Source organism: Pan troglodytes, chromosome 15 (assembly GCF_028858775.2).
Source record: "Pan troglodytes isolate AG18354 chromosome 15, NHGRI_mPanTro3-v2.0_pri, whole genome shotgun sequence".
Taxonomy (NCBI): Eukaryota; Metazoa; Chordata; class Mammalia; order Primates; family Hominidae; genus Pan; species Pan troglodytes.
In genome coordinates, this window is record NC_072413.2 from 42592748 (window position 1) to 42615924 (window position 23177).

The 23177-nt window shown below is 36.5% G+C and overlaps 1 long non-coding RNA gene across 1 annotated transcript; it reads left to right on the forward strand.

Moving 5' to 3' along the window:
• The first annotated feature begins 35 nt into the window (after nt 1–35).
• Nucleotides 36–3335, forward strand: LOC134808292 (uncharacterized). The gene is made up of 3 exons (XR_010150935.1): nt 36–161; nt 1344–1421; nt 1661–3335. It is a non-coding gene; the product is annotated as an uncharacterized LOC134808292 (long non-coding RNA).
• The last annotated feature ends 19842 nt before the right edge of the window (nt 3336–23177 follow it).

A 23177-nucleotide genomic window follows, 5' to 3' on the forward strand; every position in this document is an offset into this window, starting at 1 on the left:
CAAGGGTCTATGACATCATAGCCAGTTCTGCCTTCAGGATTCCATCAGTGGTATTCCTAGGACTTTTAAACTTAGTATACATCCATAGGTAATGGCTGCAAGTGAGAATCTACTTTTTGAAACAAGTTGAAAAAAAGCATGTGTCTACAAAAGAACATCAGGTAAATTCCAGTAATGCCACTTTCTAATTGCTGAAATTGATGCTTGTTTGAACTTTCAATTCTGTTCTTTTCATCCTATTATCAAAGACAGTAATGAAGAACTCAGAATGCTGCAGCCTATTTTCAATTGTACAAAACAACCCATAACATGCGTGAGGATGTTCTATCAATGTATTTTATATGACTTGAAAGGAAGTTACTACTGTTTGAAAAACTTGAATTCTGAAGTTCATCTTCATATAAGCTGCTTTTCTACATCCTTAGCCTTCAGTAACACAACAGCCTATTATCAAAATATAGAAGGCAGGTTTATCTTCTAAAACATCATGAGATATTTTAATTTTTATTTAACTATTTTAGAGTGTAGTTGCATCCAAAATTTGCCAACGAAAAGAATGAGTCTAAATACATGCCAAGTGAGATAAAATGCACCTTTTGAAGTAGTCACATTAGACTCTGCTGAGTACCTACATGGGAATGAATGCCCCAATGTAGATAAAAACTTTATTTTTATCTTTGTCTTGTTTTTTGAGATAGGCTCTCACTGTGTCACCCAGGCTGGAGTGCCGTGGTGCAATCATAGCTCACTGCAGCCTCAATCTTCTGGGCTTAAGCAATACTCCTACCCCTGCGTCCCCAGTAGCTGAGATTACAGGCATGAGCCACTGCACCAGCTGAAGATAAAAACATTAAATTGAAGCTATGAAAAGGAGGAATTCCAGTCAAGCAGATTGTAGATGACATTGTATTAGATTTGGAATACAGATAAAATTTTAACTCATATCACTCAAGAATTTTACTAGAAAGATGAATATTGATCAAACAGTATGCAAAAACATTGTGCATTAGTCTGAGGAAAATCAAGAAGAGAAAATAGACTTTTAAAATACAGTTATAGGAGACAATGTAATAACCATATGCCAAATAATAATTATGACTGCATTAATCTGGGAATATTTTTAAATTTCTTTATGCCATATTGCCCCTAGAAAACATAGTGAATTGAATAATTCCCCTTTTTTTCACATGCATTGGTGTTATGAGCTGAATGTTTGTGGCCCTGTCTCCTTACCCACAAATTCATATGTTGGAACCCCCAAAGTTATGGTATTTAAAGATGGGATCTTTGGGAGTTACAGGCATACCTCATTTTATTACACTTTGCTTTTTTGTGTTTCACAGATACTGCACTTTTTACAAATTGAATGTTTGTGGCAAGCCTGCATCGAGAAAGTCCATTGATGCCATTTTTTTCAAACAGTATGTGCTCATTTCATTTCTTTGTGTCACATTTTGGTAATTCTTGCAATATTTCAAACTTTTTCATTATTATACTATCTGCTGTGGTGATCTATGATCAGTGATCTTTAATGTTACTACTGTAAATATTTTGCAGCATCATACCCTATATATAACATATTTAATAGATAAATGTTGTACGTGTTCTGACTAATCCACCAGCCAGCTGTTCCCCCATCTCTCTCTCTCTCTCTCCTCAGGCCTTTCTATTGCTTGAGACACAACAATATTGAAATTAGGCAAATTGATAGCCCTACAATGGCCTCTAAGTGTTCACGTGAAAAGAAGAGTCACAGACCTCTCATTTGAAATTCATGTTGTTTTCATGCCTGCTAACACAACATCCATTCTGCAGCGCATGGATCAAGGGGTAATTTTGATTTTCAATTTTATTATTTAAATATATTTCATAATGCTATGGCTGCCATAGATAGTGATTCCATTAATGTATCTGAAATTGAAGGTAAATTTAAACCCTCTGTAAAGGATTTACCACTTTAGATGCCATTAAGAATATTTATGAATAATGGTAATAAGTCTAAATATCAACATTAACAGGAGCCTGGAAGAAGCTGATTCCAACCCTCATAGATCACTTTGAGGGCTTCAAGATTTCAGTGGAGAGAGTAACTGCAGATGTGGTAGAAATAGCAAGAAAATTTAAATTTTATGTAGAGCCTGAAGACATGACTGAATTGCTGCAATCTAATGGTAAAACTTTAATGGATGAAGGGCTGCTTCTTATGGATAAGCAAAGAAAGTAGTTTCTTGAGATGGAATCTGCTCCTAGTGAGGTGCTGTGAACATTGTTACAATAACAAAGGATTTAGACTATTCCACAAACTTCACTGATAAAGCAATGGTACGGTTTGAGAGGATTGACTCCGATTTTGAAAAAAACCTATGACACTATAAAATAGTATTGCATGCTACAGAGAAACATTTCATAAAAGGGTCCATTGGTGGGGCAATCTCCATTGGGTTGTTTATCAACATCTTTGTGATCACAAAGAGAGAGCCTGATGTTTCTCTCAATTATATCTGACAAATATTGCAGGTGTGTTTTGTAATCAAGTTTCTGAAATTTCATGTAATATCTTCAAAGTCTATTTTGGGTCAATTCACAACAAGAAATAAATGTCAAAGCCAACATTGCACTAATTGGGTTAATATAAGATTACACGTATTGGATTAGTTTTGCTTCTTTAACTTAAATAAGACTTTTCCAAATTTCCTTAAACTGAATTGTCCATTTCAATGAAATTGAATTCTCAATTTCCAGTCCTCATATCTTTATGTTTTCCTCTCTTGTCTGTCTTTTTCATACAAGCCATTTTGACAGGGGTGAGATGATACCTCACTGTGGTTTTGATTTGCATTTCTCTGATTAGTGATGTTGAGCATTTTCTCATATCACTGTTTACCATTTCTATGCCATCTTTTAAGCAATGTCTATTCAGATATTTTGCCCATTTTTTGTATAAATTTATGTGGTACAAGTATAATTTTGTTACATAGGTATATTGCATGTGGTGGAGTCAGAGATTTTAGTGTTACAATTACCTGAATAATATAAATTGTACCCATTAGGTAATTTCTTATCATCCCCCACTTCCATCTCCCACACACTTCTGAGTCTCCATTGTTACATCATTCAACACTCTGCATCCATGTGGATGCTTTATTTAGCTCCCACTTATAAGTGAGAAGATGCATTGCCTTTCTGTTTCTGAGTTGTTTCTGTTAAAATAATGGCCTCCAGTTCCATTCACGTTGCAGCAAAAGACATGATTTTACTTTTTAAAATTTTCTACCAGGTTAAGTTTTATTATTTTTTAATTTTAATTATACTTTAGGTTCTAGGGTACATGTGCACAACGTGCAAGTTTGTTACATTGGCATACATGTGCCATGTTGGTTTGCTGCACCCATTAACTCGTCATTCACATTAGGTATTTCTCCTAATGCTATCCCTCCCCTTTTTCCACACCCCATGACAGGACCTGGGGTGGGATATTCCCTGCACTGTGTCCAAGTGTTCTATTTTGTTCAATGCTCACCTATAAGTGAGAACATGCGGTGTTTGCTTTTCTGTCCTTGTAATAGTTTGCTCAGAATGATGGTTTCCAGCTTCATCCATATCCCTGCAGAGGTCATGAACTCATCCTTTTTTATGACTGCATATTCCATGGTGTATATGTGCCACATTTTCTTAATCCAGTCTGTCATTGATGGACATTTGGGTTAGTTCCAAGTCTTTGCTATTGTGGATAGTGCCGCAATAAACGTATGTGTGCATGTGTCTTTACAGTAGCATGATTTCTGATCCTTTGGGTATCTACCCAGTAATGGGATTGATGGGTCAAATGATATTTCTAGTTCTAGATCATTGAGGAATCGCCACACTGTCTTCCACAATGGTTGAACTAGTTCACACTCCCACCAGCAGTGTAAAAGCATTCCTATTTCTCCACATCCTCTCTAGCATCTGTTGTTTCCTGACTTTTTAATGATCACCATTCTAACTGGTGTGAGATGGTATCTCATTGTGGTTTTGATTTGCATTTCTCTGATGACCAGTGATGATGAGCATTTTTTCATGGTCTGTTGTCTGCATAAATGTCTTCTTTTGAGAAGTGTCTGTTCATATCCTTTGTCCACTATTTCATGGGGTTGTTTTTTTCTTGTAAATGTGTTTAAGTTCTTTGTAAAAGATCAGATGGTTGTAGATGTGTGGTGTTATTTCTGAGGCCTCTGTTCTGTTGCATTGGTCTACACATATGTTTTGGTACCAGTACCTTGCTGTTTTGGTTACTGTAACCTTGTAGTATAGTTTGAAGTCAGGTAGCAGGATGCCTCCAGCTTAGTTCTTTTGGCTTAGGAGAGTCTTGGCAATGTGGGCTCTTCTTTGGTTCCACATGAACTTTAAAGCAGTTTTTTCCAATTCTGTGAAGAAAGTCATTGGTAGCTTGATGGAGATGGCATTGAATCTATAAATTAACTTTGGCAGTATGGCCATTTTCACAATATTGATTCTTCCTATCTATAAGCATGGAGTGTTCTTCCATTTGTTTGTGTCCTCTTTTATTTTGTTGAGCAGTGGTTTGTAGTACTCCTTGAAGAGGTCCTTCACATCCCTTGTAAGTTGGATTCCTAGGTATTTTATTCTCTTTGTAGCAATTGTGAATGGGCATTCACTCATGATTTGGCTCTCTATTTGTCTGTTATTGGTGTATAGGAATGCTTGTGATTTTTGCATATTGGTTTTGTATCCTGAGACTTTGCTGAAGTTGCTTATGAGCTTAAGGAGATTTTGGGCTGAGACAATGGGGTCTTCTAAATATACAATCATGTCATTTGCAAACAGGGACAATTTGACTTCCTCTTTTCCTAATTGAATACCTTTATTTCTTTCTCTTGCCTGATTGCCCTGGGCAGAACTTCAAACACTATGTTGAATAGCAGTGGTGAGAGAGGGCATCCCTGTCTTGTGCCAGTTTTCTAAGGGAATGCTTCCAGTTTTTGCCCATTCACAATAATATTGGCTGTGGGTTTGTCATAAATAGCTCTTATTATTTTGAGATACATTCCATCAATACCTAGTTTATTGAGAGATTTTAACATGAAGGCTGTTGAATTTTGTCGAAGGCCTTTTCTGCATCTATTGAGATAATCATGTGGTTTTTGTCGTTGCTTCTGTTTATGTAATAAATTAAGTTTATTGATTTGCATATGTTGAACCAACCTTGCATCCCAGGAATGAAGCCGACTTGATTGTGGTGGATAAGCTTTTTGATGTGCTGCTGGATTTGGTTTGCCAGTATTTTATTGAGGATTTTCACATCAATGTTCATCAAGGATATTGGCATAAAATTCTCTTGTTTTGTTGTGTCTCTGCCAGGCTTTGGTATCAGGATGACGCTGGCCTCATAAAATGAGTTAGGGAGTATTCCCTCTTTTTCTATTGATTGGAATAGTTTCAGAAGGAGTGGTACCAGCTCCTCTTTGTACCTCTGGTAGAATTTGGCTGTGACTCCGTCTGGTCCTGGACTTTTTTGGTTGGTAGGCTCTTAATTTTTTCCTCAATTTCAGAGCCTGTTATTGGTCTATTCAGAGATTCAACTTCCTCCTGGTTTAGTCTTGGGAGGGTGTATGTCTCCAGGAATTTATCCATTTCTTCTAGATTTTATAGTTTACTTGTGTAGAGGTGTTTATATTATTCTCTGATGGTAGTTCGTATTTCTGTGGGATCAGTGGTTATATCCCCTTTATCATTTTTTATTGGGACTATTTGATTCTTTTCTCTTTTCTTCTTTATTAGTCTTGCTAGCGGTCTATCAATTTTGCTATCTTTTCAAAAAACAAGCTCCTGGATTCATTGATTTTTTGAAGGTTTTTTTGTGTCTCTATCTCCTTCAGTTCTGCTCTGATCTTCGTTATTTCTTGCCTTCTGCTAGCTTTTGAATTTGTTTACTCTTGCTTCTTTAGTTCTTTTAATTGTGATGTTAGGGTGTCAATTTTAGATCTTTCCTGCTTTCTCTGTGGCATTTAGTTCTATAAATTTCCCTCTACAAACTCCTTTACATGTGTCCCAGAGATTCTGGTACGTTGTGTCTTTGTTCTCATTGGTTTCAAAGAACATTTTTATCTCTGCCTTCATTTCGTTATTTACCCGATAGTCATTCAGGAACAGGTTGTTCAGCTTCCATGTAGTTATGCGGTTTCAAGTGAGTTTCTTAATCCTGAGTTCTAGTTTGATTGCACTGTGGTCTGAGAGACAGTTTGTTATAATTTCTGTTCCTTTACATTTGCTGAGGAGTGCTTTACTTTCAACTATGTGGTCAATTTTGGAATAAGTGCCACGTGGTGCTGAGAAGAATGTATATTCTGTTGATTTGGGGTGGAGAGTTCTCTAGATGTCTATTAGGTCGGCTTGGTGCAGAGCTGAGTTCAAGTCCTGGATATCCTTGTTAATCTTCTATCTCATTGATCTCATATTGATACTGGGGTGTTAAAGTCTCCCATTATTATTGTGGGGGAGTCTAAGTCTCTTTGTAGGTCTCTAAGGGCTTGCTTTATGAATCTGGGTCCTCCTGTATTGGGTGCATATATATTTAGGATAGTTAGCTCTTCTTTTTGAATTGATCCCTTTACCATTATGTAATGGTTTTCTTTGTCTCCTTTGATCTTTGTTGGTTTAAAGTCTTTTTATCAGAGACTAAGATTGCAACCTCTGCTTTTTTTTTTTTTTTTTTTTTTTTTTTTTTTTTTTTTTGCTTTCCATTTGCTTGGTAGATCTTCCTGCATCCCTTTATTTGTGTGTGTCTGCATGTGAGATGGGTCTCCTGAATACAACACACCGATGGGTCTTGACTCTTCATCCAATTTGCCAGTCTGTGCCTTTTAACTGGGGCATTTAGCCTATTTACATTTAAGGTTAATATTGTTATGTGTCAATTTGGTCCCATCATTATGATGTTAGCTGGTTATTTTGCCCATTAGTTGATGCAGTTTCTTCCTAGTATTGATGGTCTTTACAATTTGGAATGTTTTTTGCAGTGGCTGGTACCAGTTGTTCCTTTCCATGTGCTTCCCTCAGGAGCTCTTGTAAGGCAGGCCTGGTGGTGACAAAATCTGTCAGCATTTGCTTGTCTGTAAAGGATTTTATTTCTCCTTCACTTATGAAGCTTAGTTTGGCTGGGTATGAAATTCTGGGTTGAAAATTATTTTCTTTAAGAATGTTGAATATTGGCCCCCACTCTCTTCTGGCTTGTAGAGTTTTTGCTGAGAGATCCACTGTTAGTCTGATGTGCTTCTCTTTGTGGGTAACCTGACCTTTCTCTCTGGCTGCCCTTAACATTTTTTCCTTAATTTCAACCTTGGTGAATCTGACAATTATGTGTCTTGGGGTTGCTCTTCTCAAGGAGTATCTTTGTGGTGTTCTCTGTATTTCTTGAATTTGAATGTTGGCCAGCCTTCCTAGGTTAGGGAAGTTCTCCTGGATAATATCCTGAGGAGTGTTTTCCAACTTGGTTCCATTCTCCCTGTCACTTTCAGGTACATCAATCAAACGTAGATTTGGTCTTTTCACATAGTCCCATATTTCTTGGAGGTTTTGTTTGTTTATTTTTACTCTTTTTTCTCTAAACTTCTCTTCTCCCTTTATTTCATTTATTTCATCTTCAGTTACTGATACCCCTTCTTCCACTTGATTGATCAGCTATTGAAGCTTGTGCATGCATCACATAGTTCTTGTACCATGGTTTTCAGCTCCATCAGGTCATTTAAGGTCTTCTCTACACTGTTTATTCTAGTTAACCATTCATCTAATCTTTTTTAAAGGTTTTTAGCTTCCTTGCAATGGGTTAGAACATCTTCCTTTAGCTCAGAGAAGTTTGTTATTATCAACCTTCTGAAGCCTGCTTCTGTCAGCTCATCAAAGTCATTCTCCATCCAGCTTTGTTCTGTTGCTGGTGAAGAGCTGCGATCCTTTGGAGGAGTAGAGGTGCTCTGGTTTTTAGAATTTTCAGCTTTTCTGCTCTGGTTTCTCCCCATCTTTGTGGTTTTATCTACCTTTGGTCTTTGATGTTGGTGACCTACAGATGGGGTTTTGGTGTGGATGTCCTTTTTGTTGATGTTGATGCTATTCCTTTTCGTTTGTTGTTTTTCCTTCTAACAGTCAGGTCCTTCAGCTGCAGGTCTGTTGGAGTTTGCTGGAGCTCTACTCCAGACTCTTTTTGCTTGGGTATCACCAGCAGAGGCTGCAGAACAGCAAATATTGCTGCCTGATCCTTCCTCTGGAAGCTTCATCCCAGAGAGGCACCCACCTGTATGCGAAGTCAGTTGGCCCCTACTGGGAGATCTCTCCCAGTTAGGCTACACGGGGGTCAGGGACCCACTTGAGGAGGCAGTCTGTCCATTCTCAGAGCTCAAACACCATGCTGGGAGAACTGCTGCTCTCTTCAGAGCTGTCAGACAAGGACGTTTAAGTCTGCAGAAGTTTCTGCTGCCTTTTATTCAGAGGCAGTAGGCCTTGCTGAGCTGCGGTGGGCTCTGCCCAGTTTGAGCTTCCCAGGCTGCTTTGTTTACCTACTCAAGCCTCAGCAATGGCACATGCCCCTCCCCTGCCAGGCTGTCACCTCGCAGGTCAATCTCAGACTGCTGCGCTAGTGGTGAGCAAGGCTCCGTGGGCATGGGACCTGCCAAGCCATGTGCGAGATATAATCTCCCGGTGTGCCATTTGCTCAGACCATTGGAAAAGTGCAGTATTTGGGCGGGAGTGTCCCATTTTTTTCCAGGTACAGCCTGTCACGGCTTCCCTTGGCTAGGAAAGGGAAATCCCCCAACCCCATGCGCTTCCTGGGTGAGGCAATGCCCCGCCCTGCTTCAGCTGACCCTCCATGGACTGCACCCACTGTCCAACCAGTCCCAGTGAGATGAATCAGGTACTTCAGTTGGAAATGCAGAAATCACCCATCTTCTGTGTTGATCACACTGGGAGCTGCAGACTGGAGCTGTTCTTATTCTGCCATTTTGAAACTCCTAGCAATTTTATCATTTTTTATGGCTGAAAAGCATTCTAACATGTATATACGCTACATTGGCTTTATCCAGTCATCCAATGACGGACACTTAAGCTGATTCCTTATCTTTGCTACTGTGAATATTGCTGTGGTAAACATACTAGTATAGGTATCTTTTTGGAACAATGATTGCCCGTTCTTTAATTTGATAATTTGGGTTTGTTTTTTTTTCTAGTGAGTTGTTTGAGCTCCTTGTATATTCTGGTTATCAATCTCTTGTCAGATGATTAGTTTGCAAATGATTTCTCCAATGCTATGGTTGTCTTTTCACTTTGTTGGCTGTTTCCTTTGCTGTGCAGAAGATTTTTAGCTTCATGGCGATCCCATTTGTCTGTTTTTGCTTTGGTTGCCTGTGCTTGCCCAGACCAATGTCCTGGAGTATTTTCACTAGTTTCATAGTGTTATATCTTAGATTTAAGTCTTTAATCCATTTTAATTTGATTCTTGTGTATGGTGAGAGATAGGAGTCTACTTTCATTCTTTTGCATATAGTGATCCAGTTTTCCCAACACCATTCATTGAAAAGACTATCTTTTCCCCCACTGTGTGTTCCTGTTGTCTTTCTCAAAAATGATTTGATTGTATGTAAATTCTTGGATTTATATCAAGGTTCTCTATTCTGTTTTACTGGCCTATGTGTCTGTTTTTATGCCAGTACTGTGTTATTTGGTTACTATACTTTGTGGTAAATTTTGAAGTCAGGTAGTATGATGCCTCCTGTTTTGTTCTTTTTGCTCAGGACTGCTTTAGCTATTCAGGGTCTTTTGTGGTTTCGTACAAATTTTAGAATTTTTTTTTCTATTTCTGTAAAGAATATCATTGGTATTTTGTTAGGGATAGCATTGAATCTATAAATTGCTGAGTAGAATTGTAATTTTAATAATGTTAATTATTCCACTCCATGAGCATGGAATATCTTTCCATTTTTTGTATTATCTTCTATTTCTTTTATTAAAGTTGTATAGTTTTCCTTGTCTAGATCTTACACTTCATTGTCTAGATTGACTCCAAGGTATTTTGTATTTGTGCAGCTACTGTAAATGGGATTGCTTTCTTGATTTCTTTTTCAGATTGTCCACTACTGGCATATAAAAATGTGGCTGATTTTTATATATTTATTTTGTTTCTGCACCTTTACTGAATTTATCAGTTTAAACAGTTTTTTGGTGGAGTCCTTAGGTTTTTTTATGTATAAGATCATGTTATCTGTGAACAAGGCTAATTTGACTTCTTCCTTTCCAATGTGGATGCTTTCTGCTTCTTTTTCTTGCCTAATTGATCTATCTAGGACACCCAGTTTTATGTTGAATAATGGTGGCAAAAGTGGGCATGCTTGTCTTGTTCCAGTTTTTCCCCATTCAACACAATGCTAGATGTGGGTTTGTCATATGTGGTCTTTATTATTTTAAGGTATGTCCTTTCTATATCCACTTTGATGAGGGTTTTTATCATAAAGAAATGTTAAATTTTATCAAGTGCTTTTTTGGCATCTATTGAAATGATCATGTAATTTTTGTTCCTGATTCAGTTAAGGTGATATACCACGTTCATTGATTTACATATGTTGAACCATCCTTACATCCCTGGGATGAATTCCACTTGATCATGCTGAATGATCTTTTTAATGTGTTGTTGCATTCAGTTTGCTAGTATTTTGTTGAGGATTTTTGCATCTTGTTCATCAGTGATATTGGCCTGTAGTTTTCTTTTTTGCTGTGTCCTTCTCTGGTTTTGGAATTAGATTAACGCTGGCCTTGTAAAATGACCTTGGAAGTCCTCCCTCCTCTTCTATTTTCTGGAATAGTTTAAAGAGAATTGATATTAATTCTTGTTTAAAGGTTTGGTAAAATTCAACAGTGAAGCCCTCAGGTCCTGGGCTTTTATTTGATGAGAGACTTTTTATTACAGCTTCACTATCATTACTTGTTACTGGTTTGTTGAGGTTCTATATTTCTTCATGGTTCAATCTTGGCAGGTTTTATGTGTCCAGTAATTTATCTGTTTTTTCAGGTCTTCAAATTGGTTGGCATATAGTTTTTCATAATAGTCTCTAAGAATTATTTGTATTGCTGATGTTTTGGATGTCGGGTCTCCTTTCTTGCTTCTGATTTTATTTATTTCAATCATCTCCTTTTTTTAAGTCTAGCCAAAGGTTTGTTGATTTTATTTTTCAAAAAACCCTTTTTGGTTTTGCTGATCTGTATTGTTTTTTAGTCTCCATTTTATTTATTTCTGCGCTGATATTTATTATTTCTTTCCTTGTACTAATTTTGGGTTTTGTTTGTTCTTGCCTTTCTAATTCCTTGCAGTGCATCATTAGGTTGTTTATTTGAAGGCTTTCTACTTTTATCATACAGGCATTATTGCTATAAACTTCCTTCTTAGTACTGCTTTGCCATATCCCATAGATTCTGATGTGTTGTATTTTCATTTACATTTGTTTCAAGAAATTTTAAATTTCTTAATTTCTTCATTGATTCCTTGGTTGTTCCGGAACATGTTGTTTAATTTCCAAGTGTTTGTGTATTTTCGAAGGTTCCTCTTGTTACTGATGTCTAATTTGATTCCATTGTGGCCAGAAAAGGTACTTGATATGGTTTTTATCTTTTTAAATTGATTCAGACTTGCTTTGTAGCCTGGTCTATTCTAAAGAATGTTCCATATGCTAATGAAAAGAATGTGTATTCTGCAGCAGTTAGGTTAAAAGTTCTTTAAATATCAGTTAGGCCTATTAAATCTAGTATATTGTTTAACTCTGTTTCTTTGTTGCTTTTCTGTCTGGATGATCGGTCTGTTACTGAAAGTGGAGTATTAATGTCCTCTACTATTTTTGTATTGCAGTCTGTCTCTCCCTTTAGATCTATTAACGTTTGCTTTATACACTTGGGATCTCCAGTGTCAAATGCATAGATATTTAGGATTTGTATACTGTCTTGCTGAATTGACCTCTTTATAGTGACTTTCTTTGTCATTGTTACAGTCTTAGATTTGTATACTATTTTATCTGATATGAGTAGCTACCCTTGTTCATTTTTGGTTTCCAGTTACATGGCATATCTTTTCCACCACTTCACTTTCAGTTTATGTGTATCTCTATAGGTAAAGTGGTTTTCTTGAAGTCAGCACTTAGGTGGGTCTTGTTTCTTAATCCATGCAGCCACTCTACCCCTTTTAATTAAAGAATTGTAACTATTTACATTCAGTGTTATTACTGATAAGACTTACTGTTGCCATTTTTTGGCTTGTTTTCTGATTTTAAGATTCCTCTCTTCCTTTTCTCCTTCCTTTCTTTCTGTCTTCCTTTGTGGTTAAGTGGTTGTATCTGGTAGTATGTTTTAATTTTCTTTATTTTTAGTGAATCTAGTGTAGGTTTTTCACTGTAGTTACCATGAGGCTTACAAAGAACATCTTATTTACATAACAAGTTATTTTAAGGAGGCGACAACTTATCTTACATCACAAGCAAAATAATAGAAACAAAAGTAAAAAAACCCACACAAAAAAATTCTACACTTTAACTCTACCTTCTCCCCAACCACACTGTGACTTTTAGTTGTCTCAATGTACACATTTTTATATTATCTATCTCTTAGCAGGTTGCTATAGCATTATTGTTCTTTGTCTGTTTGTCTTTTGGGCTTCATGCTAGATTTATGGGTGGATTTCACACTACAAATACAGTAATAGAGTACTCTAGATTTTCCCATTTACTTAATTTAACCAATGGATTTTATACCTTAAAGTTTTCTTTTACACATTAGTGCTTTTTTCTTTCAGACTGATGAACTCCCTTTAGCGTTTCTTGCAAGACAAGTCTGGTGTTGGTGAATTCTCTCAGTTTTTGTTTGTCTGAGAAAAAAATATATATGTCTCTCCTTCGTAGTTAAATGTTAATTTTGCTGGTTGCAGTATTCTTTGATGACAGTTTTTTTTTTCCTTTGGGCACAGTGAAAATGTCATTCTAGTCCCTCCTGCCTATATGGTTTGAGGAGTCTGCTGCCAGATGAATTTGGAACTTCTTCCTATGTTGTTTCTTTTCTCTTGCTGCTCTTGACATCTGTTTGTCTTTGACCTTTGAGAGTTTAATTATTATATGCTTTATGATAAGTAGCCATATTTGGGTTGAATCTGTTTGGTGCCCTAAGACCTTTCTGTACGTAGCATTTCTTTCTTTCTCAAGTTTTGGAAAGTTTTCTGTTCTTATTTACTTGAATAAACTTTCTACACCCTTCTTGCTCAGCCCCCTCTTGAACACCAATAATTCTTAGATTTGGTCTTTTGAAATAATTTTCTATGTCTTGTAGGTGGCCTTCATTCCTTTTATTCATTTTCTTTTTCCTCCTCTGTGTATTTTCAAATAGCTGGCCTTCAAGCTCACTGATTTTTTTCATTGGTTGGTTCATTCTGCTGTTGAGAGCCTCTAAAGAGTGCTTCAATTCAGCAAATGTATTCATTTCAGCAATGTCTTATTATTTTAATCTTTTTGTTAAATTTCTCTGCTAGATTTCTGAATTTCTTTTCTGTGTTACCTTGGAGCTCATTGAGTTTTCTTAATATTGGTATTTCAAATTCTTGGTCAGAGAGCTCACATATCACCATCTTGTTAGAATCAGTCATTTAATTTTTACTTTGTCCTCATGGGGAGGTAATGGTTTTCTGTTTGCTGTTGTTTCTTGAGGGCATATGTCTATGTCTTTCTATTGAATGATTAATTATTTATTCTAGTTTACTCTGTCTGGCTTGTTTGGGCTTTTACTGAATATGTTTGCTTAGCAAATCTTGTAGGTCACTGCCTCCTTGTTGATGCTGAGTGACATCTTAGACCCAGGTTCACTTCAGCTATAATAAATGGTCAGAGTGCTGCCTGTCCCAAGTGGGGGATGTTCCAAAGGGATTATACCAGCAGTGTGGGAAGAGTGACTAGGGGTTTTTGTCCAGTGGATCCAAAGAACATACCTTCTACAGTGTGCTGCTGCTGAACAGTCATTCTGATTTGGCATCTCCTTTGGCCAAGTTACACAGCAGAGTTTCTAGGATTAGGAAATGGTAGTACCAGCTCCCCTCATTGTCTCTGCCTGTCCTCAAAGATATTTCTCTATTCAGGCAGTCATGATGCTTCCTATGAGAACTCAAGAAGGTGGAGAAGCTGGTCAAGAACCTCAATTTCACTTCTTCCACTGTATAAATCATGAGTTCTGGGGAGATTTTTTTATATGCTTGGTGCCAGGCAGAATGGGGGTGGAGGGGCATTATGGATGTGGAAGATCAATTCTCCTACCATCTACTCAGAGTTTTTCCACTTTTCTGAAGCCCCAGCAACTGTCTCTCATCTTTACACTTGAGCTCTGCGTTGTTGATGGTGAAAATCTTAGTGTTCCATGTTTGTTTTTGGTTTTCTGTATGGAGGAGAGGGAGGGGAAGCCAGCTTGCCTCTACACTGCCATTTTGGAACTGGAAGTCAGAACTTGATCTTTCTTAATCATGTACCAAACTGTCATAGTAAACTGCCTTTTGCTACTAGTATTAGCTTGTTCATAAAAATACCATGCATAGATAATTTTTAAAATTACCTAAGATTTCAAGTAGAATAATGAGATTTCATGGAGCAGTTTCTCATTCCATTCTTAAGACATACATATGTTTCTTTTGCTCGAATCATCTACATGACCCCACTAATCATTACACAAACTCCCTTTCAATTTAGGACTTGGCATTTTATCTTTTGTTCTAGAAATCCCAGATGATTCAGCTCTTTCTCCCTCACTTGGTTCACATCTGTTATGGATTGAATTGTATTTCCCCAAAAGATACGTTGAAGTCCTACTGCCAGTACCTGTGAATATGACCTTCTTTGGAAATAGGGTCTTTACAGATGTAATTAGGTTAAAATGGTATCCTTATAAGAAGAAAAATATTGGGGCTGGGTGCAGTGGCTCACACCTGTAATCTCAGCACTTTGGGAGGCTGAAGCAGGTGGATCACTTCAGGTCAGGAGTTTGAGACCAGCCTGGACAACATGGCAAAATCCTGTCTCTACTAAAAATATAAAAATTAGTCAGGCATGGTATTGTGTGCCTATCGTTCCAGCTACTCAGGAGACTGAGAAACAAGAATTGCTTGAACCTGGGAGGTGGAGTTTGCAGTGAGCCAAGACTGTGCAACTGCTCTCCAGCTTGGCTGATGGAGTATGTCTCCTTAAAAAAAAGAGAGAGAGAGAAAGAAAAATTTGGGCACGGACACAGAAGGAAGATGGGCATGTAAAGATTGAGAGATGAGAGTTATGCTGCCACACAGTAAGGAATATCTGGGACTACAAGAGGCTTCAGAGGGACCATGGTCCTGCTGCCACCTTAATTTGGGATTTCTAGCCTCCAGACTTTGAGGTAATAAATTTGTTATCATAACTCAATTTGTGGTACTTTCTTGTTGCAGCCCTAGGAAACTATTACAACATCATTTTGTAGCCCCATGTTTCTGACTCTTGCCTGACACACTATACTTCTGACTCTCACTCTCTGGTGTTTGTTTCTTTATTTTTTATTCAGGCTTGTCATTACCATGTTTGACCCATTTCTATAATCATAAAACCACAGAGATTTGCTGAAAGGCCTCCTCCTGATGATTTAATTTTATCAAAACAAGTTCGCTGAGTAGCATTTAATTTTACTTATAATTCTAATGACTTTGAAAGCTATGATTTAGTGATGGCAGAGATGCTACGAATTAATATACGGCAAATATCTAAACTGTGACCTATATTGCCTTATTTTTAACCGAATAGAACAAGTAGGATGAAGCCTGAAAAAATGCCCATTTGATATAACAATGAAGAGGTTATTGGTAATTTTATTAATAGTAAGAGCAACTTCAGTAGAAGGGTGAGGACAGAAGTCATAAAATTTTAAAATCTCTGTACATTAAAAATAAAATGCAATATGAGAAACTAAGAAAAATAAGTGTGAAATTTCACATATTTAGCCTTAATATCCAAAATCAATATAAAAATAACACAATAGAAAAATTAACAAAAGGCATAAATAGAAAACTTGAAGAAGAAAAATAAGACCAATAAATACATGAAAGAGATCAAATTCACTTCTGAAATAAAAATTAAAATAATTCCAATGTAAAAGTAGCAAAGATTTATTTTAAAGATACCCAAAAAATAAAGTGCTAGTAAACGGATAATCTCCCACATTTCTGGCTAGAGTTTGACTCGATATAATCTTTATTCTGGATAATTTGAAAATACATATCAAATTTCTAAATTCTGTAGATTTAATGTACAAGGTAAGTATAGTTAATAATGTATTATATACTTGAAATTGCTAAGGGAGTAGATTTTAAATGCATTTACCACAAAAAAATAGTAACTATATGAGGTGATGAATATGTTAATTGTGATAATCACTTCATAATACATATATCAAAACATTACATTGGGCTGGACACAATGGCTCATACCTGTAATCCCAGCACTTTGGGTAACTGAGGCAAGTGGATGGCTTGAGCTCAGGAGTTTGAGACCAGCCTGGGCAACATGGTGAAACCCTGTCTCTACAAAAAAATTTAAAAATAAGCCAGGCATGGTGGCTCATGCCTGTAGTCTCAGCTACATGGGAGGCTGAGATGGGAGGATCGCTTGAGCTCAGGAGGCAGAGATCACAGGAGTCAAGATTGCACCACTGCACACCAGCCTGGGTGACAGAGGGAGACCCTGTCTCAAAAACAAAACCCAAAAAACAAAAAACACATCACATTGTGCAACTTACATGTATACAATTTTTATGTGTAGAATATATAAAGTTTCTAAAATATGCACACAACTTACCAACAATTCTACTTTCAAGAAACTTGAATTTTTGAAATAATTATTTCCTGAAGAAATATTTTTGAGCACCTATATATTCCAATGACTGCTGCTAGGTATTAGGGAAACAAAAAAACTAGACATTGCTTCTTGCCTTCATGTACCTTACAGTTTAGTGGGAGAAACTGAATATATAAACAAGTTTAAAATCAAGTTTAAAAAGTATATTAAGTAGTGAAGAGAGCATATACCTTACCTAGGTTAATAGGAGCTGAAGGGGTTTGTAAGAGAGAGCTTCTATTAGAGAAAGCAAAAAAGAGTCATATTAGGAGGCAAATGCCATGTTCTAGAAACTGTAAGAAAACTGCTGTGGCTGGAGGGAAGGCCAAGTAAGGAAAGCATGCATGAGATATGCTTGAAGAAGTAGACAGGAGCCTGATGATGCAGCGACTTACAGATTCTACCAAGAATTGTTATTTTGTTTTAAATACCACATAAAAACATTGAAGAGTTTTAAGTTTCCTCTGTCCTCTGTGTTTATAATGATTGTAGGAACAAGGAGGAAGTGTATTAATGCCTATGCTGCAAAACAAATGACCACAAATAGCCCATCTTAAAACAATCCAATTTTATTCTGTTTCTGTGGGTCAAGGATCATGGTACTGGTGAAATGAGTCCTCTGATCTGGATCTCGCCAGGCTGGAATCAATGTCAGCTGCACCTTCAGTTAAAGCAGAGATGGATGTAGCAGGCCATCAGTATATTGACAATGTCTGAAATCTTTTGTGAGGGTTAGGGAAATGCCCAAAGTAAAAGGATTGAATGGGATGGGATCAATGAAAGATTAGAAAAGGAATCAAATGAGTATGAGAGTTGACCAAGATGGCCTATGTCGCCCTCAGCTTGACTAAATTTCAGATAGGCTTCTTCTCTGGGACCTGTTTTCTTAGAGCATTTATTTAAAAAATAAACTCGCAATTGTAAATTCTTTCCCTGCTCCTCTAAGATATAAATCTTTCTTTCTAAAAGCAAATCTTTCTAAAAGCGTCCTGCCAGTTTTACAATCCAGGACTGCTTTCTCAAGGACCTGGGAGCCATCCTTTTGAAATGCAGTCACCTAAGAAGATAGTGCCCCTATCTTCCATTCTCTGTGGGATGATAGAAGACTACATTCAGCTCCAAACTGTAAAACTACCTTCTGTCATGAAGACATGAGAAAATTTACTTTTCCTTTCGGTAAGGCCAATTAGCAAGCACAGATGATCTAAGCTTTGCCCCACCCCAGGTCTTTGTCTCTCAAAAATCCTCCCGTCATTTGTTTTAGTGAAGTTGAGTTCAGACAATGTGTTCATCTCTCTTTTATTACAATAGCATTGAACAAAGTCTTCCTTGCTGGTTTAGCTTGCTTCGATGCAATTTTTTGCTTTGACAGAACAAAAGAATAGATTTTTTTTCAGGCAAAGTTTAGCATGTGTAGTAGCAAAGGAACAAAGACATGAAGCATCCTGAGATAGTGTAGTCTCAATGTTACCAAATATCTCAGACTAAAAAGTGTTTTACTGTAAGTGTAGGCTGCAATGTCTTATTCTGGTAACCCTTGTTTAATCACAGGCTACAGAACTATTTTTGTCCCACCCTTCTTTCTATTGTTTATGGCAAAAGATATATATATATATATGTGTGTGTGTGTGTGTGTGTGTGTGTGTGTGTGTATGTGTGTATATATATATGTGTATATGTGTGTATATATGTGTATATATATACGTATATATATACATATATGGCAGAGTTTTTTTTAGATATTGTTTTGGTCTTTTTTTTTTTACTAAAAGAAACATCTAGAAAATGCAAATAAGTCTGGGATAGAAGGATATTGGTTTTTTTGTGTGTGGATGATTTTACAATTCCTCACTTTACCTCTATAACAAGATGCCAGGGGTGTCTGTATGTGTGTGTGTTTATTAATTCAATAAAGTTAGTTCCAGAATACATCAGTAAGTTAGTACATATTCAGAATAATTTCAAAAAAGTATACAATTCAAATCAATATTCATATGATTATTCACAAACATTCAGAAATATTTGAGCGCTTCTGAATCTTCAAGTTTTAAATTAAATATTATTCTGTCTTCTATTTATTATTATAGATCTTCTCTTCACTCTTTTCCCTACATTTTACCCCAGGAGTATGGGCCAAATGGACCTCAACAATGAGTGGCAGTGCTCTCTGACTTTGATTGGATTCAGCAAATGAGGTGCACTTAGCAGAGATCTGATGGAGGCAGAATAGTGAAGTTCTCCCAGCTCCTTTACTGAAGAGTTGCTTCGAGCTGGCTGAGTCTCTCAGACAAACATCACAGCTTTTATAAGATCCCTCTCACTTTGCTTTCTCCATACAGCATTCCCACTTTTTCTTGCCTCCAAACCAATATTCTCCTTCCCCTTTCAGCCTAGGGATAATGATGTTACTAGCCTCAAGGTAACCTTTGTGATTTCCCTATACTCTGCTCAGACATCTATAACTAGTTCTCATTAAACTCTTCTTAAATTACACAAATAGAGCATTTTCCTGCAAAGCCAGTGAATGATGCACTTATCATATTTAGGGATCTGAGGGTGTTATTATGTCATAAACTTTGAAGTCACTGGTATATGATTTAAATTATAACTCCCAGATAAGAATGTACAGTTACCAGTACTCTTTGTCTAAGTGTTTTAGATTAATAGTATTTCTTTCAGATTAAATCAGAATTTAGCTAGAGAAATAAAGGAGGTGAAAAGGAAGTTTATGTCAGTTCTTTTTAATGCACCATATGGGAAAATCAAATTGACTATTAGTTCTATTACATCAATGTAATAGATGTAGCCTTTTATTACGCTACATTACAGGAGTCAGACAGCGGGAGCTTAGTGACAACAGTCAATCATCTCCCTTTCCTAACCTAACCCTGCTTCAACAATCCAGGAAGTCTCTTTTAGGATGGATATTGCTTAGCAATAGAGACAAATGTAGTACATTCATTTGGGCTATGCCATAGTTGCCAATGGGCCCTCAGGTTAGTCTTTTTTACAAAGAATATGAGTTATGTGAACAAAGAAGGATACACACCAAATAGTCCTGGATTGTGACCAGAATTCAACTGCTTACAGAGTAATTTTTTTTTTTTTTTGAAACAGAGTTTTGCTGTATTGCCCAGGCTGGATTGCAGTGGGACGATCTCAGCTCACTGCAACTTCTGCTTCCCAGGTTCAAGAGATTCTCCTGCCTCAGCTCCCAAGTAACTGGGATTACAGGTGCAAGCTACCACTCCCAGCTAATTTTTAGTAGGGACAGGCTTTCCCCATGTTGGCCAGGCTGGTCACGAACTCCTAACCTCAAGTAAACCACCAACCTCAGCCTCCCAAACTGCTGGAATTACAGGCGTGAGCCACCATGCCTGGCCACAGAGTAATTTTTTTACCTAGGTAGGTTCTGCTCCTCCTTAGTTCAAACCACCAAGTTATGACATTAGAATCAGAACCTACTTCTAATCCAAAAAAAAAAAAAAGCCCAACACAAAGGACTAAAACATTCTTGTATGCAGCAACTAATAATCAATATAAGGTCTTAACATTTCTATTTTTATCTAAAGACTTACAATCCCTATATAGATTTAACATTTTTTCTCTTTTCCATTTCTCCTGAGAAAATTAAAGAGAATTTAACAAAATCCCATATGTAGATTTAAAGCTCAACATATATAAAACCACTCAAGTGGTTTTGTCAACAAAATGGATATATAATAAAACATTAAATTACTCCTCCAGATTATCTCTAAGTCTAAAACATTGTCTCTCCCGGTTGAGAGAATATCAGACTTAATCAAACCTATTAATGAAAATTTTCATACCTGTTTGGGTAACTTATTGAACTCCTCCTAACTCCAGTTTCTCCTTAGACAAATGATATATGGACAGGCTCAAATATTCCATGTATAGCAATTTGAAAGAACACTTTGGATGAAAATTTCTGTTTAGTCCAACACACTTTTTAAAACTTTTTATTTAACATTATATAGTTTTAAATAGAACATTGTTTTGACAGAAATTTGAAAAGTATAAGCTCTACTTTGAATTTTTCTAATTATATAGAAGCAGAAATGCTCAAGCAGAAAACTATTGAAAATGCAAATTCAGCAATTTGAAAGGCTATTAAAAATTCTTTATTAAAAAAGAAGACCAGAGTTTTTAAACATGCTCAGAAAAAAAAAATGCTTAGAAAAAATCCCCCAGGGACAAATTATGAACTTGCTGAGAAAGAACTTTAAAAGTATATAGTTATCCCTTCTATTAATTCTGACTTTAGATTGTGGATGACTACAGATCATTTTCATAAATATATCTACCAGAAGTTTCTATAAAAACAATATTAGAGTTAGATTATACTTATGAAAAATCCACTGCCCCATCCAGAATAAACCCACCTTCCGACTCCTCTGCCCTGCATAAGTCTTCACTGAAGAGAAGGCTAAAGGAGGCAGTCTTGGACTAGAATTTTTGCAATAGGATGGTAAAATCTGAGGTACAGCTGTGTTTTATGCAAATTACATGTGACCCCAAAACTTGAGTACCCTTTGACGATTTGCCCACAGAAACAGCACCCCTCAATTAACTTCCAGCATTTGCTTGCTTTAAATAGCCCCAACGTGTTAAGTAGGTTAAAAAATATCCACATCAACTCTTCGTGAAAATACACAGCCTCACATACACATAACAAAGGTAGCATTAGAGCAATTGAGAAAAAAATATACTCCTACCACATGAAGGCATTTGAAATAATCCTTTGTTTAAGGGATTGAATGTACAATGGATTAAAGTTCTAGCTCAGCTGAACAACATAAGTCCTTATGTTGGGCATGCTCAGCTCTTGCTGAAAGGTCAAAGCTCTCCATGGACAATAGAGGCTACTGCACACACAAATGGGGCATAGCACATGACTCTGGAGATTCATTCTAAAAGTATGACTTGTCAGCTCTAGCATTACAAAGCATTAAAACCCAAACACTGTTCTCTGATGATAACATTGTTCCTAACTACTTGGCACCAGGAGTCACAGTGAAAACCACTGACAGCAATAAAAGGCAGACTAAGGAAATAGGATCCCCACTTCTCTGAATTTCAACATGACATTACACTATATTGCATTCAGTGCACGGCTAGATCTTTTTAAGTGTGAAGCCCATGGGACTTGAGAGAAAATTTTGATGATGCATTTGGAAAAACTGGAAAGCATCCTCACCTCAACACTACATATAAGCTTTCTGCTTCAATCATACAAATAAGCAACTATACCACCACCCTTCTGGTGTGTGTTCTGTTGTTTTAAAAGAGTTATGTAAAACAAATTTTTCCAATTCCAGCCTCAGAATGAATGCCAAATCAATTAACAGAGATCAAATCACAACAAGCTCAACCCGCAGAGATTTCAAGTAGGCATTACTTGAAATCAAGTATTTTGATGCAGACTGAATATTAATGTTGCACCAAATAAGATAGAATAGAAATTTCTAAGTTTCCAAAAATGGGATTGAATCCAGATTGTGAAAATCAGAGAGTGTACACAGATCTGTATGGTGGATTAGTTCTACACATATATTTATGTGACTGTAAACATAAAAGCCTTCTCCTAATTCTGATGCTGAAAGTTTCTTTAATAAGAAGCAAAGGCATTACATAAGAGATGCAGTCTAACATGCAAATATCCTTCAGAGAAGAAAAACATTTGTAATAAGCTTATAAATGACATTTCTGTGGATTTTCCTTTTTTCAGAGCAGACTTTGATAGTGAAAAGAAGGAAGAAAACATGTAGGCCCTGAAGATCCTTAAAAGAGGGAAAGAGGTGACACAAGGTAAAAAGGGGTAGAAGATCCTGCAAATAAACATAGCCTCATAGCTTACTGCACAATTTTTTCAAGGTTTTATTATACCATAGAAAATTGCCCCAAAACATACTGACATACTGAGACCTCTAATATTTTATATATGTATATATATTTTTTAAAATATTAAACCAACATACGAGTTTCCAGTATGTAACAATAAGAAACATAGATAATAAGGAAAACATAATTTTGCCAGACCAACTTAAGTGTTTTTTTAGAGAGCAATTTCTCAGTTTAAGCAGATCAGATATCTGCAAGAACATTAAGAGGCAGGATTAGCAATAACAAATAAATGCTTAACATTTATATTCAACCAGACAAATATCAAATGATGTATACGTCATTTGATGTATACAAATATCAAAATGATGTATACCTGGTGGAACTTTAAAAAATGACAAC